At 47.1% G+C, this 15,284-nt stretch overlaps 1 protein-coding gene across 1 annotated transcript in view; it reads right to left on the reverse strand.

The window, feature by feature from the left end:
- Positions 1-10,232, reverse strand: part of CWC15 (CWC15 spliceosome associated protein homolog) — a 29,054-nt gene extending 18,822 nt beyond the window's left edge. Inside the window, exons 1-2 of the mRNA XM_035900465.1 lie at positions 10,221-10,232; positions 7,225-7,231 (exon numbers count right to left, since the gene is read on the reverse strand). The gene's annotated coding sequence lies outside the window, so the exon portion shown is untranslated. The remainder of the gene's footprint in view (positions 1-7,224; positions 7,232-10,220) is intronic.
- Between the last annotated feature and the right edge of the window lie 5,052 nt (positions 10,233-15,284).

Below are 15,284 nucleotides of genomic sequence, written 5' to 3' on the forward strand. Positions count from 1 at the left end.
GGTCGGGCGCGGCCAGCTCGGAACAGGGAGCTTGTGGCGCCGTCCTGCGGACCAGGGGTTGCCCTTGAGAAGGGCCTTGCCCTGAGGTGCTACTAGGCCGTGGCCCTGCACTGGTCCTGCCCGGGCAAGGCCTCCCCTCGGCAGCCTGTGCAGGCCGCGGGGCTCTTGCCGGTGCGGTGAGGGGAAGCCAGGGGACAGGCAGGCGGAGGGAGAAGGCCTCAGGACATGCTGCAGCCATAACTGTAACCTACTGATGAAAGCCACTGTTGGGTCTTCTCTCACGAAGGAGCTCATGAATAGACTTGCAAGTTGCACATCCCAGAAGAGTCTGCCTGGAAGCTGCTCTGCTTGATGTAGGAGGCTTGGAAAAGAGCGATGTGTTAGTTGTGAGAAACAGCATTTCATGGCTTCAAAGTGCTCACCCTGGGTGTCGATGCAAGGGGGGCTGGAATGATGAGGGAGCCGCCATGGAAGAGGGATTAAGGTGATAGTGTTGGGATCCTTGTGGGGAAGATGGGGAAAGGCAGAAACAAGGCAGCCGGAGGAAGAAGGAATACCTCACAGCCATTCTCTTTACTCAGAAGCCTGTGTTAGCAATATCAGCCTCAGCCTGACCATCAGTTAGCAGGTCTCTGCCCCCCTTAGGAAGAACTTTACATTGTGTATGCATTGCTGTCTCTGTAAAGAAGCCGAAGTGTAAATGAGCCATCACTCGGGCATTAAATTCCCCCTCTGAAAATGCAGTTTCTCTCTTGTGTTTGCTTTTGCTTTTAGTTGCATCTTATCATCCAACTTCTGCAAATCTCCATGAGGCCATGTGGAGTAAAAAGCTCTTTGACGTATCTACAAATTAACACGGAAACATTTTCCCAAGCATGCAATTTAGAAGAGAGTCCACAAGAGGTCCTCAAAGATACCACTATCCAGAGAGCTACAGCAACAATGTGAATTACACCCTTTGGGTCAGCAAGCCGTCAGGGACAGCACTTGGAAGATGCAGGCCCTTGGTATACAAAGAAACTGGCTATTTTAAGCAACTTGTCATAAATGTTAAGCTTCACTTAGAAGTCAGGTAAATAGTAACAGTAATTACTGTGTCATTTCCTAAGGGCTATACCTGTCAGTAACCAAGCATCCACCTTTGCGTTTTCTTATCTGCAAGCCTTGGTCTGTGCCCCGCGAAATGGGTTTATGATTAATTTCACTACAGGCAGTTTAGACTCAAGACCATACATCGCAGAGGAGTCTGGCTTCCCAGCTGGACAGTTGAGAATTCAGTACGGTTGGGCTGCAGATCACAGCAGCCCGAAATCAGTGCGTCATCCTATGATGGTGGGTGTTATTAATAGATTATAAATCTGTGGACTTTAAATCAGGAGGAACTATTATGCTAATTTGACTGTCTTGGTGCAGCAGAATGTTGTATTTTGCTCAGTAGCATGTCCGGAGAGCAGTGCCTGCTGTTCAGTTTTAGTATCTGTCTGGCAAAAGGTATCAAGTCCTGATTAAAGACCTCAAAAAGTAAAAATAATTCTGCTATTGGGTAAGATGGCAAGCTTTCTCTCTGTGGAGGATTACTTGAAGATGAGAGCTAAAAAACTAGCACAGTCCCTGCTCTGAGCAGATACAATGATTCTTTGAATAGTGAAAGACTGGCTTAGTGTCTTTGGCCAAAGTTGTTCCCCACAACCCCCAGGTGCTTCCCTTCCCCCAACTTGTGTGTATCAATGTGAAGTACAAATAGCTACAGAAGTGTTTTATGGTCAAAAGTTTGGTTTCCTTAGAAGACTTGGGCGCTATAGAAGGTTATTGGTGGAGTGGAGGTGCCTGAGTCCAGACATCTGAAAATCCCTACTCAGTCTTGTTGCAGAGGCACCCAACCTTCACAGGTCCACAATGTTTGGTTTTAAAGATCTCTAAACATACAATTTTGCCCAAAATTGAACTTGTTTGACAGTTTAGGTCTAAGAATTTTAGCATCCTGCTCACACCAAGGCCTAACAGAAACAGGATATATCCCCTAGCTCAAGTGCTCAGAGAACTTTCATCCAATAATTATTCTCAGAGCACATCTGGCACTTGTAGATACCATGATCAGCCTCCCAGCCCCTCTGGTGCACGTCCCATAGCCCTTTCCTGAGCAGGGCTGACCCTGCATGTGGAGAAGCATTGCCTTGTCCATCAGGCAGCTCAAGGCTGCTTCGATATTTAGGGACGCTCTCCTTGTGCTTTTGAAGCTGACCAGCTGAGTGGAAGGGGGGGAATTAAAGATTCCTTGAGAAAGAGAGCATGTGCGTAGAAGGGAGCCCAAGTGAAATGCTCATCTGTAAGAGGGAATTCCTGGATTCCAGGATTATGCATTAAAATGTCATCAGATAATGTAAACAACCAGGTAATAACAAAACCCCAGGCCTTCCCCCTTCCCACGGCTGCCCTCATCACAAAACAACTCAAGGCTGAAGACTTCTTTCTCCCTGTGGCACACTAAGCCTTGGATCTCTTTGCACACAGTAATTGGCACCGTGGATGCACACACAGTTATTCCTCTGCTGAGCAATTTGGCTGTGGCCGTTCTTAGAAAGGTATCCTGTACTGCATGGAAAACATGAAAAGCAGGAGAAGTCACCACCACCCTTGATCATTTCCTCCAGTGATTAATTATCCTCACAGTTTAAAACTGCACCTTATTTTTAATTTCAGTTGGCTTTATTCCCAACCACGGGTGCCTGTTGTGCCTTTCTCTGGTAATTTTAAAAGCCTGTTTTCTCACCAGGTATTTATACTTTGTAATTTAGTCTTGCAACAGCCTTTGGATAAGGCAAGCAGACTGAACTCTTCTAGTCTCTTAGAATTGTTTCCTTCCTCCCACCAATTATTTGAGGGCTTTTTCTTGCTCTCTATCCAATTTATCCACATCAGAAGTATAAGAACCGTTTCAACATCAGCTCCACTAATGTGAATAGAGAGATAAGATCACTTTCCTCCCCCAGCTTTGTAGGCTGTTATCTGTCCGAGGATCACACTGGCCTTTTTCCCCTTACCACTCTACTGGGTGCTTGAGTCCGGGTGCTTGTCCATCGTGACTCTTGAATCCTTCTCAGGGTTGTTGCTTTCTGGATTAGAAAATTCCATGTAGTCTTTGAGCTGAGATGAATAAACCTGTTTGGCTGCGTTAAATGCATGTGTCTTGAAAATAAATCTGTCACTGGTGTAACTGGCATGGCCTCTTGGTTACCGTCCCAAATTCTTTATGGTACCTGTACATATTCTTGGTGCGATTTTTCATTGCCTGTGGATTGCACGAGAAGACCAATATTCTTTGGTTATCTCAGTGCTCTAGGATGCAGGTCTCTCCTAAGTGCTGGTCCTTCTCTGAAATTATTACAAGACTGCAAAAGCCATTGGGTCTTGAAAGAGAACAGAAACATTTATAGAAACCTTGTGCCTCTTTGGAACCTTGTTAATGTTTTTCTCATCTACTTCTTGGCCTGTAGCATTATGAAGAATGCTTACGTTTCTAACAGACTTAAAAAACTCCCTCTTTGCTTTGCCAGTGCAGGGATTTTTCCCCCTGCTTCCTGTGTCATTTTTCTGTCCTTTCAGACTTCTCACGTATACTCTTTGCTATCTGGTTCCCCTTTCTTCCATCTGTAACATTACTCATAATTTTTGCTTTTCACTGGTTGTTTCTGAATCCAGATGGGAATTTAGTCGAGGCAATTTTCTTTCCTGAATTTTTGGGTCTCCCACTGTAGGCTCTGGGGCTATCTTCTGCCCACCCTTCAAGTACAGCATCAGGGTGTGCAATCTCCTCTTTCAAAGCAGTGTGGTACCATGAACATGAGCATCTTCCCTGGGCAGGGCAGAGGTTCAGTGCTGGAATGGAAATCTCCCAGCTTGTATTTTCCCCTTGCCTCCCGTTCTGTAAGAGCCTGTCCTTTGCTGTCCAGGGCACAGCTTGCAGGGGCTGAGCAGCAATAAATCCTGCTTCTGCTTTGGAGAGGCTACAGCATGTTTCCTCCCTCTGGACATCATGTTCTTTGAAGGATTGTGCCTCCTGCTGCGTTACAGACATGGAAAGGGATGGAAGGGGATTGTCAAGAGTGGAGGGTCGGTGCGGGAATGCTCAGCATCCAAATGGCAGCCTTAAAAGAAGTTTGTGGGAAGTTGCTGTTTCCTTGATTGGGAAAAGAATAGAGGCTGGGCAAGGCTGTGACTCAGCCGGTGAGTCAGCTGGGGCTGCTTTCCGATGAGGCCATCCGGCACTGTTTAGCTCTCTGTCACACCCTCCCTGCCGCCATGGGACAGTAAAAACCTTGTGCTGCTGCTTCTCAGTGCTCACAAAGTCATCCCGGCCCTTAACCTCTTCCCTGCCTCCTCTCACTGCACCATCTCTCCAGCTTCTGCTTCTGTGCTCCATCCTATCCCCTGGGCTTCTGTCTCCTTTTGTGCATTCAGTCCTTCAGGCCAGGGTGGATTTAGCGGGTGTGAACTCCTGCTTTGCAGGAAGGGAAAGACCTTGTGACCTCTTCACAAGAGAAGCAACTTGATTCGGATCCTGCCCGAGGCAGTGATGACCTTCATCAGACACCACAGACTGTGGTTACTTTGCCAGCCATTAAACGAGCTGGACCAGTGCTGCAGGTCCAACATGCTGGTTTTGAATGCATGTTCTGTTTACTGTGTCTTTCTCTATCTGCTTCCCCATGCGCGCGGCTTTCCGCTGAGATCCCAGTGCTCTTTCAATGTGAGACGTGATGTCAAGCAAAAGGCACTTGGGGATGTGGGGAGGGAGGGTGCTGGAGGAATGAGTGACACCCCGAGACACACACAGCTCACGCTTCCTGGCCTCAAAATGCTCAGCTCCATGGAAGCTCTCATGTTTCTACTGAATTGATTTTTTTTTTGAGCTTGGACAAAGCAAATAATTTTAGCCATGCACTATTTACATCCAGGCGAGCAGCCAGGACATACCTCTCTCTATGGTTGCATCCACTGTTAAGCAAAAATGTCCCACTGTTTTATTTATTAGCCAAACATTTCTACTAATAGCTAAGCTAATTTTATCCTTTTCTTAATGCTGGCTGACGATGACTCAGTCTGGCTGGGAGGAGTCTCAGTAGCATGGTGCCCAGACTCTGAAAAACCGATATTATATGGAGGGAAGGGCCATCAGTCCACGCACCACAGTGGCTCTGGCTTTGGACTTGCTTGCTTTCCCTCTGTCTTCTCTGTGTATATGTGGAACAAAGAAACCAGTGAAGTATGCCACAAGTGAGCTTGTCAGGCAGGATGGAGTGGAGATGCACTCGGCTCTGTAAGAGCCAGCTGCAGCTGTAACTTTTAGCAATAGCATCAGGAGCTGGTAGCCATATCACTCTGAAAGTCTTTTTTCTCCTTTTTAGTTCTTTACCAATATTTTCTGCCTGAGTCAGTCCTCAGTTTATGTGCTGCTCTGCCTTAACTAGGATTACTCTCAAGTGAGTAGTCTAGGCAAATCTTTAAGGCTCCTTTTCTGTTCAGTGGACAGTGACAGGTTCCTCTGGGAGGCAATTCACTTGTCTTGGGCAATCTCAGAAAATCCTGCCCTGTATTTCATTAGTATGTTATAAAGGCAGGCAGATGATGATGAGTTTACAAGATAAAACAATATAAGTAGTTGTGTTCCAAAGATGAGGTTAGGTTAGATGAGATCCTTCTGGATTTAAAATTCCTGTTACTGAAAGCTTCAAGATGCAGCTAAGTACTTTTTATAAATGGGGCTGTAAGGAATAGAGCAGCCAGTGTGAGAATACAGAATCTCCTAATTTATCTCGAGTCTCCAAACCAGAAGTACAAGGAAGAGTTTATAAGAAGAGTAGAACAGCTAAGTGTCATCCTGACCAAGTTAAAAGACAATTCAGGTTCCTTCCCAGTAACATCTCAGTAGTGCATCCTCAAACTCAGCCATAGGATCAGTCCCCACCCCCTCCAAAGATGCCATATGAATGTATCAGGTTTTCCTACCTAAGAGGATTCTAGCTTGTATGAGCCAGCAGTGAGTTCTCTTAATGATCGTGATAACCTTTAGTTATCCTGTAGTTACCGAACTAGCACACTGTGCAAAGGCTTTGCCCAGTAGCGAGGCGATTCTGGCTTTGGAAGTGTTTTAACCACTTGTATTGTTTCTTTCAGACGTGGGCAGAAGCAAGTTTACTCCAATTCAGATGAAAACAAAGAACAACAGCTTGGAAAACAATGAACTCTTGACCCACAAGTGGGATCAACCAGGTTGATTTTCCCTTAGCTCTTGATTGCAAATTCACTGTATTTTAGCTGCTGAGGCCTCGAGGGAGCCTTTTGCTTATGTGGGGCTGTGTCAGTGCAGAGGGCTGGCACTCAGGAAACTGGTATTTTCCTCCCAGCATTGCCACTAGCCTGGGGACCTTGGAAGTTTAACCCCCTCTCCCCAAGTTCTGTGCATTTCCTCCTTTATAAAACTATGGATAATGGACCAAAGGCTTTTGCTCTGTGATCTGTAAATGCAATATCCCATGTAAGAGCAGGCTATGAAATTTCCTGTATTACAAAGCCCAGAAGGCTTTGCCATGAAATTTTACCATCAGAACCATCATCTCTATTTGAGCTAAACTTGTACACCGAGTCCTGCTGTGAGGCACAGGCTAGGGATGAGGCAGGCTTCTCCTGTAAGATCAGTAACCATGACTGAAGCCCTTCCTGGATGAGATGAGCCTGGCAAAATTTGTTCTCTTCCTGGGTTTTGATCTGGTTTGGGGTTTGGGTAGAGGGGCAGGAGGTGTTCAGCTGAAGTTTATTTGATTGGTGCTGATTAGGATTATCAAAACCAGATTGGCAGAGCTGGTTGGTTCAGGATTTGTGGTGGCCAGTTCCTTCAGCTGGACATGGAGCTCCACAGTGGGTGTGAGAAAAGCCCTACCTGCAGAAGCTGGAAGTCTTTTGAACAGGGCGTTGCATGCTGCCCTGCAGACTTGGGGCACAGCAAGAAGGTGTGTGCTGCAAATGTGTCTTCAGACGTGCCTGGTCTTGGCAAGACTGTGCCTGATTCTGTGTCGTTGCTGCTGAGGATTAGTAACTGAGACCAAACTCAGCATTCTCCTCCCTTACTTTCCTGTTCTCCTTGGCCTGTCGCCTGCCATGCGCATGGTGCTAGCAGCCACATCTCGTGTCTGTCCCTGCAAAAATAGGCTCATGAAGCAGCTTGACCTCATCGCTCCTATCCAGTACTACCTTAGCATGCCCTTAGTACCTTTGTCTTGCCATCCTCACAGGTAAAGTTTTACACAGGAATAGAGGGAGGAATCCTGGTCCTGTGCAAGGTGCTGCATCCCACTGGTGGGGAATCCCACCACAGCACAGCAGTTGAGTGAGAAGCCATGGAGGGAGCACCAGTGGAGCTGGTGCCTGTGGGGGTAGGGCTTGCATAGGAATGTTTGGCGTGCGATGAATGTGCTTTCTGCACTATTCACATCTCTCCTTCCAGTTTCATTGTGTCGGAGCCTGCCTACTCCAACAACTCCATCTCCTGCAGTCTTTAACTGCTGTGAGCTCTATAATGTGTGCTAGGTAGGCTTCAAAGCATTCCCCATCAAGTGTAAGGATGTTCAGTTAGAAACATGTGGAGTGGTTATGTGCTGTCTTGTGCTAGAGGAAGGGTAGAGGGCTGGGGTGCTCTCCAGGGAGTTCTGGTTCATTTGGGTGGTGTGTAGGGGAGACCAAGAGCACCGTGTCATGTACTGTAAGCAGTGTGATCCAGGATGGACTGTGAGTCTCTTGCTCTTGCACTTTCACTACAGAACTAAAGGGCAGAAGGTGTTTCACCTTCTGACTTGGTGAATAGGTGACTATTTGTGCGAAGTCCAATAGCAAGGAGCCCAGGGCAGCAGGACAGTGACTGGAGCACTCTTACAGGAGTGAGACAGTTGACTCCAAACCTCTCCTGCCTCCTGATGGAGGTAAGACTAAAACCTCAATCTTCTAGATGCTGATACTGACCTTAAGAGCAAGAGAGCAAAGTTATGTTTCCTTGAGTGTCTGCAGCCAGGAGAGGATTCATGTCTACAGATCTTGAGGATATGTAGGCGTTTGATTCTCTTTGCAAAGCAATGCCAAAGCCTTATATTTTGTTATTAGTGACTGTCTCGCTTATGAGGGTCCCTGTGTAATGTGCAGGCTTCTATGATTTCTGCATCCTCTGGGGAGCCGTAACACCTTCCCTGAGATCTTGAGTTTTACTGTGGGGAAGGAGATCTGGACATGAGATACTACAGCACTGAAGCTGAGCACAGCCTGAATATCACCTGATGAACCATGTGTTTGGGGACTGGCTGCTCCTCAGCCTGGCATATGACAAGTGTTACACAGCCACACGTGATGGATGGGCTCGACCCCTTGACCAAACTGGCAGTGGCTTGGTGCAGGGTCTGGAAGAGGCAAAGGCCTGAGCTGTAGCTGGGCCATGAACTCCTCTAGTTTCAATCTGTTCTCTAAAAATCCCCAAAGGAGCAGAGTGGCACCATGAGCATCGGTGCATATGAGCTTGGAACACCAATCATGCAATTGACAGATGAATAGTGGGTGGCTTTTCCAAGACTCTTTTATCAAGGAACAAAGAAAGTTGTGGGTACAAGGAATCTCATTCATACCTTTTCCATCGCATGCAATTTGACTATGAGCCAACCACATCATTCCATAAATATGACAGCCTAAGTGAGCTGCCTTTGAGCTCTCCCTGCTAGGCAGCGTGGCTGCATGGTGGTGACCTCCCCTTGAGCTGGGACACCTCTCCAGCTCGCTCCTCAAGGCAGAGAGACCTTTTACCCTCGATGGGTCTTTAAGCAACTTATATCACACATAACCTTGTAGTATGGTAACTTTGCTTTTGTCTTGGTAACTTTGCACATTGAATTGATGCTAATGAAACATTACATAAACTTTGCATGTACAATCCCTTAGACATAAACCATTGACCAAGTCTGGGACTAAGATTGGACCCAGCCACACCTGAGCTCCATCGGGAGTTTAGAAAGCGGGGGGGTCCACTCTGAACCTCGTGACTCCATGAGAGGGTCCTCCTTACCATTTTGTGTCCCTCGTCTCTCTATGAATCATTCTAACTTGAGTGTAACTCAGTTGTCTTTCGTATGTCTCTTCCATGCAGTAATTAATAGAGTGAACCTTGCCATCAAACTTTGTTAAGCCGCACTTTTGCAACATCTTATTAAAACCACTGTTGCTAATACCTTTGACAGTGATTCTTTAAGTGATCTAAATCACTCCATTTGTGACACCACAGACAAGTTAATACCATCTCCCAAGAAAGTCAAGTCAGACAGTTACGCGGCAGATCCCAGCAGAGGCGCTGCAAAGTCTGGCTATTCTCTTCTTCTGAGCTGTTTTAAAAATCAGGAGGCTCCCAGGTCTGCTCTCCAGAGGCTTTGGGTTTTGCACTTGTAATTTAACCTGCAGTCTCAACCAGCCACCTGTTTATTTAAAGCACTAATTTAAGGCCAGTACTTCCTTCCACCCTACTGTCAGTTAGTGTGACTAAAAGCATTGCTGCTTTTGTTTTTTAGAGGAAATACTTTGTCCTGGCTGTTGTACACCAATGCTATTCTGTGAACTCTAAGGGCAGAAGCTGTGCCGTGTACTCAGGGCAGTGCAGGATCTTGGGACTGGCAATTGTGTTTTTCACATCTGACTCTTTCCTTAGGCAGTACTGGCCAAGAAGCAACATATGTGGAAAGTATGATATTGGGTTTACGCCTAGCAGCAGTTGCAATATGTATTTCAGTAGCAAGGCCAAAGCTTGAAAGAAGCATGGAGAAAGACCTGCTTGCTCTTCCCTCACACAGCCAACACACTTGATTTTTCATGAGCTAAATCCCTGTGGTGGCAGGAATACGTTAGGTCCTGCCCAAGGTTTGTCTGACCAGCTGTGGACATCCTGAGCTCACCTTACAGCTGATGCAGAGACAGAGGCACATCTGGAGGATGCCACCTTGTCCTCACCTGGCCATGTAGGATGATGCAAGTCACACCCTTGTGGTGCCTGCTTCTCTGCTTTGTCTGTTGGGATGACTGGGCTCCATGAGGGTATCTCCACTGCTGATCACAGCAGCACAGACGGTATTGGAGCCAGGGAACTTCTGGAACCTTGCCTCCATCTGGTGAGGCCAAACCCTTAATGCAGATCATCTCACTCCTCCTCCCACTCCTTGGTTCCAAAACACGGTGGTGTTACTGGAGACAGGCAGTCCTGGGTGTGGCTGCTATCTTGCCTCCTGATTAAAACTTCTGGATCCTGCCAGCAGGTTTGGCTTTCTCAAGGTTTATGGCTTTCTCATTCCCTCTTCTGAGATGATGCAAGCCTCCCAAGTCTGTACCTCTAATTTTGTTCCCACTCATCAGTCTTCTGCCAATGCAGACTGTCAGGAGCTGTCTCACACCTTGTTTTCAGGCAGCACCTAGCACGGTGAGCTCTCAGCATTGACTGAATCGCACTGCACTTCTGTTTAAAAATAAAACGTAACAATATATAATACAAAATATAACAACAATTTAAAAAATAAAAGATAACAAATAATAAAAATCCAGTAATAGTACCTAGAAGGAAAGGATGCAAGTGGGTAACTTTCCTGTCCAAAACAGATTTAAGGTGTGAAAGAACTGTTGTGGTTCTGACCAATTGGCAACCTGTAAAACAAAGGCCATTAAGTTTGAAGCATCAATTCTTTTATCATAGTTGTTATTGTGTTAAAAAGCTTCTCTTGATTTAAAGAATGAAAGTGTTGGAGCTTTCAGCACATCTCTAAATAACTAATTCTGATATTTATCATTTGCACTATTGAAGATGTTGCCTTGTACCACTATTCTAAATCTATTCTACTTCTGCTGTTGTTGTGCTTGTTTCTAACAGCCTGAAGATTAACAGCGATCTCTTGAGTCTGAAGGCTGTGATAAAGTGCCGAAGGTTGTAGCCTCTGGATTTTATTAATTTCATTCAGTATTTATGCAATGCATTTGTGCTTCATGGTTTACAAGGTCCCTGTCAGACACAACACTGTGCAAGTTTTTGTACAAACTCAGAACTGGTCCCTGTCCTAATGGTGTTATCCCCCAGAGAGCAATACGTTTGGGTGTTTCACTGTTCCCAGTCATCACCCTCTTCTGCTGACTGTGCGTCACAGATAACCTCCTCCATCATTTTATGTCTTAAACCTCCCTTTTTGTCTTCTGATTTCAGCCATGACATCCCTTCGAGGCATCCACTGGCTGCTGTGGACAGAGACTGCGAGTGTGGCCAGGAGGAAGGGCAAGTGAGGGAGGAGAATAGCCAGATCAGCATCTCTGGTGGTTCAAGGTGGTTAGTGGCCTCTCGCTGGCCCACCCTTGTTTGTGAACATCACGGCAGAAGCTGAACAATGAAGCAGTACCATCGGCAGTGGGCCATTCCTCACCAGCACAAGGGGCATAGTGCGGAAGGTGTGAAGTAAACGTCTGTGTAAACACCTAACAAGTAGGCAGCAGAGACTGGCATCAAGGGCTGTTTTAAGGTGGGAATCAAAATCCCAACAGCATGTTGCTAAGCTCTTTCCCAAAGAGTTTATTGTCCTTCTGCCCTCCCAGCCCTGGAATCTCTTAGTTTTAACAGGAAAATTATTTCACTCCTGCTTTTGTCCCTAGCTCAGCACTGGGCTCCTTTCCCAGACCAAGTTTTTAAGCTAATTTTAAAAAAAGTCTCTTTCCCCATGAGACAGTGAGGAGGCAGATGTGCTCTCTGACATGCCATGGCGTGTCTGCTGGCACTGCTGTGCTCCAAGCCCAATATTTGGTATCTCCACTGAATCAGATGATGTATCTCCAGCGGGACTGCTTGCCCTTGGAGACACTTTCATCTTCCTTCCCGTCTCAGAAGAATGGGACAGTCGCATAGAGCACCGGGGTCCTGCCCAGAGATCATGGTAGGAGACAGGAGATCTGGCCTGGAAAAATATTTGGAGTCAAGAATGTTTTGAAAGACTAGACTAGAGGGGTCAGACATGTGAGGAGAAAGATTTGCTATTTGTAGCAAATCCAGTGTCAGCCATGTGAACAGAGAGACAGGGCTGGAGGCACAGTGTGGGAAAGCAGGCAAACAAGCCCAGTAGCTTCGCGGCTAAAGGGTTTCAATGCTGGCATGTTTTTCAGGTTTGTTTTGCAGGGAGGGATTTTTTCTTTGAGACATTGGTCTTGGTGCTTGGGAACCCTGAGGAAGAGGAGGACTGGTCATCCATGTTATGTCAGTGAAGATGGATGAAAACCTCCTTTTGTTTTCCTTTCCCCCTCCTCCTCATGTTTTCTCCTCATTTTCTTGTCGCAGGAGACAGGCTTCTTCACCTCACTCACATCTCCCTACTTGACCCTGGATTTCCTCACACCTATTTCCATTCATTTTCCTCCTTAACCTTTCCTCAGTATCCCAGTTTCTAAGGAATACAGATCACCCTCAACTCTAATTTTTGCCCAATATCCTCCTTTTTCTTCTGGTCAACACCATTTTCTGCATCATTACCTCTTTTCTTGCCCTTCCCTCTCTCCAATCTCTCTGTCTTTAATCTCTTTTCCCCAACACACTTTATCTCTGATATGCCTTGCAAACTCTGTGTCCGTACAGTCTATTGCCTACTACTCCTGTCCTCCTACACAGCTCTGCCTGCCTCTTTGCATCTTCCCTGGGCTCCCTCTCCTCCATCACATCAAACATGCAGTGCTTGCCTGCACTGCTGGCCTTGTTGCACTGTCACCCCTCGGTGGGTTTGGCGGAGGCAGCCCCTGTGAGGCCACGCTGCTGCTGCCGGCTCATGCTGCTCACTTCCAACCCAATGTGCATTTTCTCAGAGCCCTTCTGCTCACATCAACAGCCTTTGGGCTGTTTTGAATCTGATATTAATATTTCCTATTGCATCACTCCCATCAGTATAAAAGCCTGTGATAGCAGATACGCTACTGGAGCACTGAGTTGTCAAAACCTCTGACCGACTCCGTCTCATCGTGTTTGACTCCTCTGTCTGTCTGTAATGCCTTGGTTGAGAGCGTGGTCTTCCCATGGCAGGGCAGTCCTTTGGCCTTTATCTTCCCAGCATGGTGAGTGCCACACCGTGATGATGGCACCCAGGCTCTTTAGTAGTAGGGATGTTAGCAAGAACAGAAAAAAATATCCAGCTCCATGTTCAAGGGTCACAACAGCTATCTTAAATTAGATAGAAACTGCAGACGGGCCTCACTTGGAGAGAAAATGGGATAGGGAGTAGAGGAGAAGAGCTCCATGCTGGCTTTCATATTGATGCTCTTCACAGGCTCTTGCTCTTCAGGCTGACTCAAGGGTTAGCCATTTGCTGCTAAATACAGAGCTAAATAGGCAGGCAGACCCCAGCCTCACAGACTGAAAGGAAAGAACTGCTCAGAATTTCCAAAAAGAAGATAAGAAGCCCTTGAGGCTTGGAAGACAGCTTGGAGCTGTGCATTCCCAGTGAGACAGAGGTGCTGCTTTGAGGGCAGAGGTTGATGTGCAGGTCCAGGGCAGAGGCAGGATGGCCATGTTTCCTGGTGGAAGTCATCAATCTGCTCAGCATGCTGGTTGCTGTCATACTCATCTTGAGATACCTCATGCTGCCTTTTCGTTGGATTGGGACCATGCCTATGCTGGGGTAATGTGTATCAGTCTTGGAGCAGGGTGTTTAAAGGCATCACCTGGCCTGGGTTTGCCTGGGGAGCAGGGCTTGCCATGCTTGTGAAGGTCTTTTCCTCTGCTGCCCAGGTAATTGCAAGCTTGGGATCAGACAAACATCTAATAGCTAAGGTTTTGCTTCAGTTCTTGATTTCTCAGGAGCCTTTTTACATCCAGGAAAATGTACTTTTAAACCTGTCTTTTGGAGCCACTGACTTCAGGTCAGGCTGTGTCTGTGCTTTCAGTTCCATCATCTTTCCTGAACATGACTAACTCTTTCTGTCAGGCTGGGTGAACCAAAACCAAGCCCTCTTACTGCATTTCCTGTTGTTCCCCAGCCTGTCCAGCCTGCCGGTGTCTCCCCCAGCTGATAACACCACACCAAGAGGTGCTGACGTATTTCCTTACCTTGATACTTCTAGAAGTCATCGCTGAGTAGAGGAATGATCTGATCTAAGAGTCCAGTCTATTTTTAGTGCTTTTACAGGCTCCTTCTCTGACCTTGGGCAGGCACTTTAACCACCTGCTGTCCCGTTTTGTCATTTGAAATATAGACTACCCCTACCTCGTCTGCAAAGCACTTGTGAGTTTGTAGCACTTGGAGATTTTTGCTTGGAAATCACCTTAGCAGTATAAACCAGCTTTGTCTAAAAGAGACGTGTCTTATTGGCACCCAGGATTTTTTTAAGGTTGTTGGCAACACATCTGATCATATCTAACTTCTTGGGTGGGAAATTGCACATTTTCTTGATTCTTAGGAACTGCTCTGTAGTCTCTCCATCCCCACTCTTCTGAAAACATTAATTTTCCCAGTCACTGAAGGAATACAGCCTTTACCCAGCAGTAGCTCTGCTGATCATAAACTCATCCTTCTGTCTGTTGTTGATGTCTCCCAAGGGAGGGTCTGCCAAGGTGAGGTGATACTGCTCCACAGGAGGGTTTTGGATGCCTATTACAGCTCCCAGAGAGCTGGGAGGAGAATGTCTTTCCCAGGTGCCTTAGGAGCATGTGGCTGGCAGCAACAGCGGTGACAGACACACCAAAAAGGGGCAAAGTGAGTTCCCAGCAGTGCCAGTATCCTGCCACCTCTCTTCTTCACCCTATCCCTTAGCCAGGCTCATGGCTGGAGAGGGCAGCTATCACCTTCTACAGGGGCTGTGAATCTGGCTTTGCAGCATCCCCCTGGCAGCCCCAGGAAGATTTCTGGCTGCGTCAGCCAAAATTCCTGCCGGGGACTGTGCTGCAATGCAGCACACCACACCCCCACCGGCGCTGAGTCCCAGCCTGGACAGCCGGTGCTGCTCAGCTCTAGCCCCACACCGCCGTAGGCTTCCCTCCTCCTCCTCATCCCAAGGAGCCCTGATGATTTCAGGTTGCTTGGCATTATTTCCTGTGGGCATCTGGCGTCCGCAGCGTGTGTCAGCGCAGCCGGCCGCACGTTCGGTTTCACAACGCGCTGCCTGCAGAAAGCGCTGGCTCCCCGAAGGGATTGGCTGTGGTTTCATATTTCATTTCCCTCGCACGCTACACCCAAATTCCAGACGCTTTCTGGCTTTGC

This window comes from Egretta garzetta, unplaced genomic scaffold (assembly GCF_000687185.1).
Source record: "Egretta garzetta isolate BGI_Z169 unplaced genomic scaffold, ASM68718v1 scaffold58, whole genome shotgun sequence".
Classification (NCBI taxonomy): domain Eukaryota; kingdom Metazoa; phylum Chordata; class Aves; order Pelecaniformes; family Ardeidae; genus Egretta; species Egretta garzetta.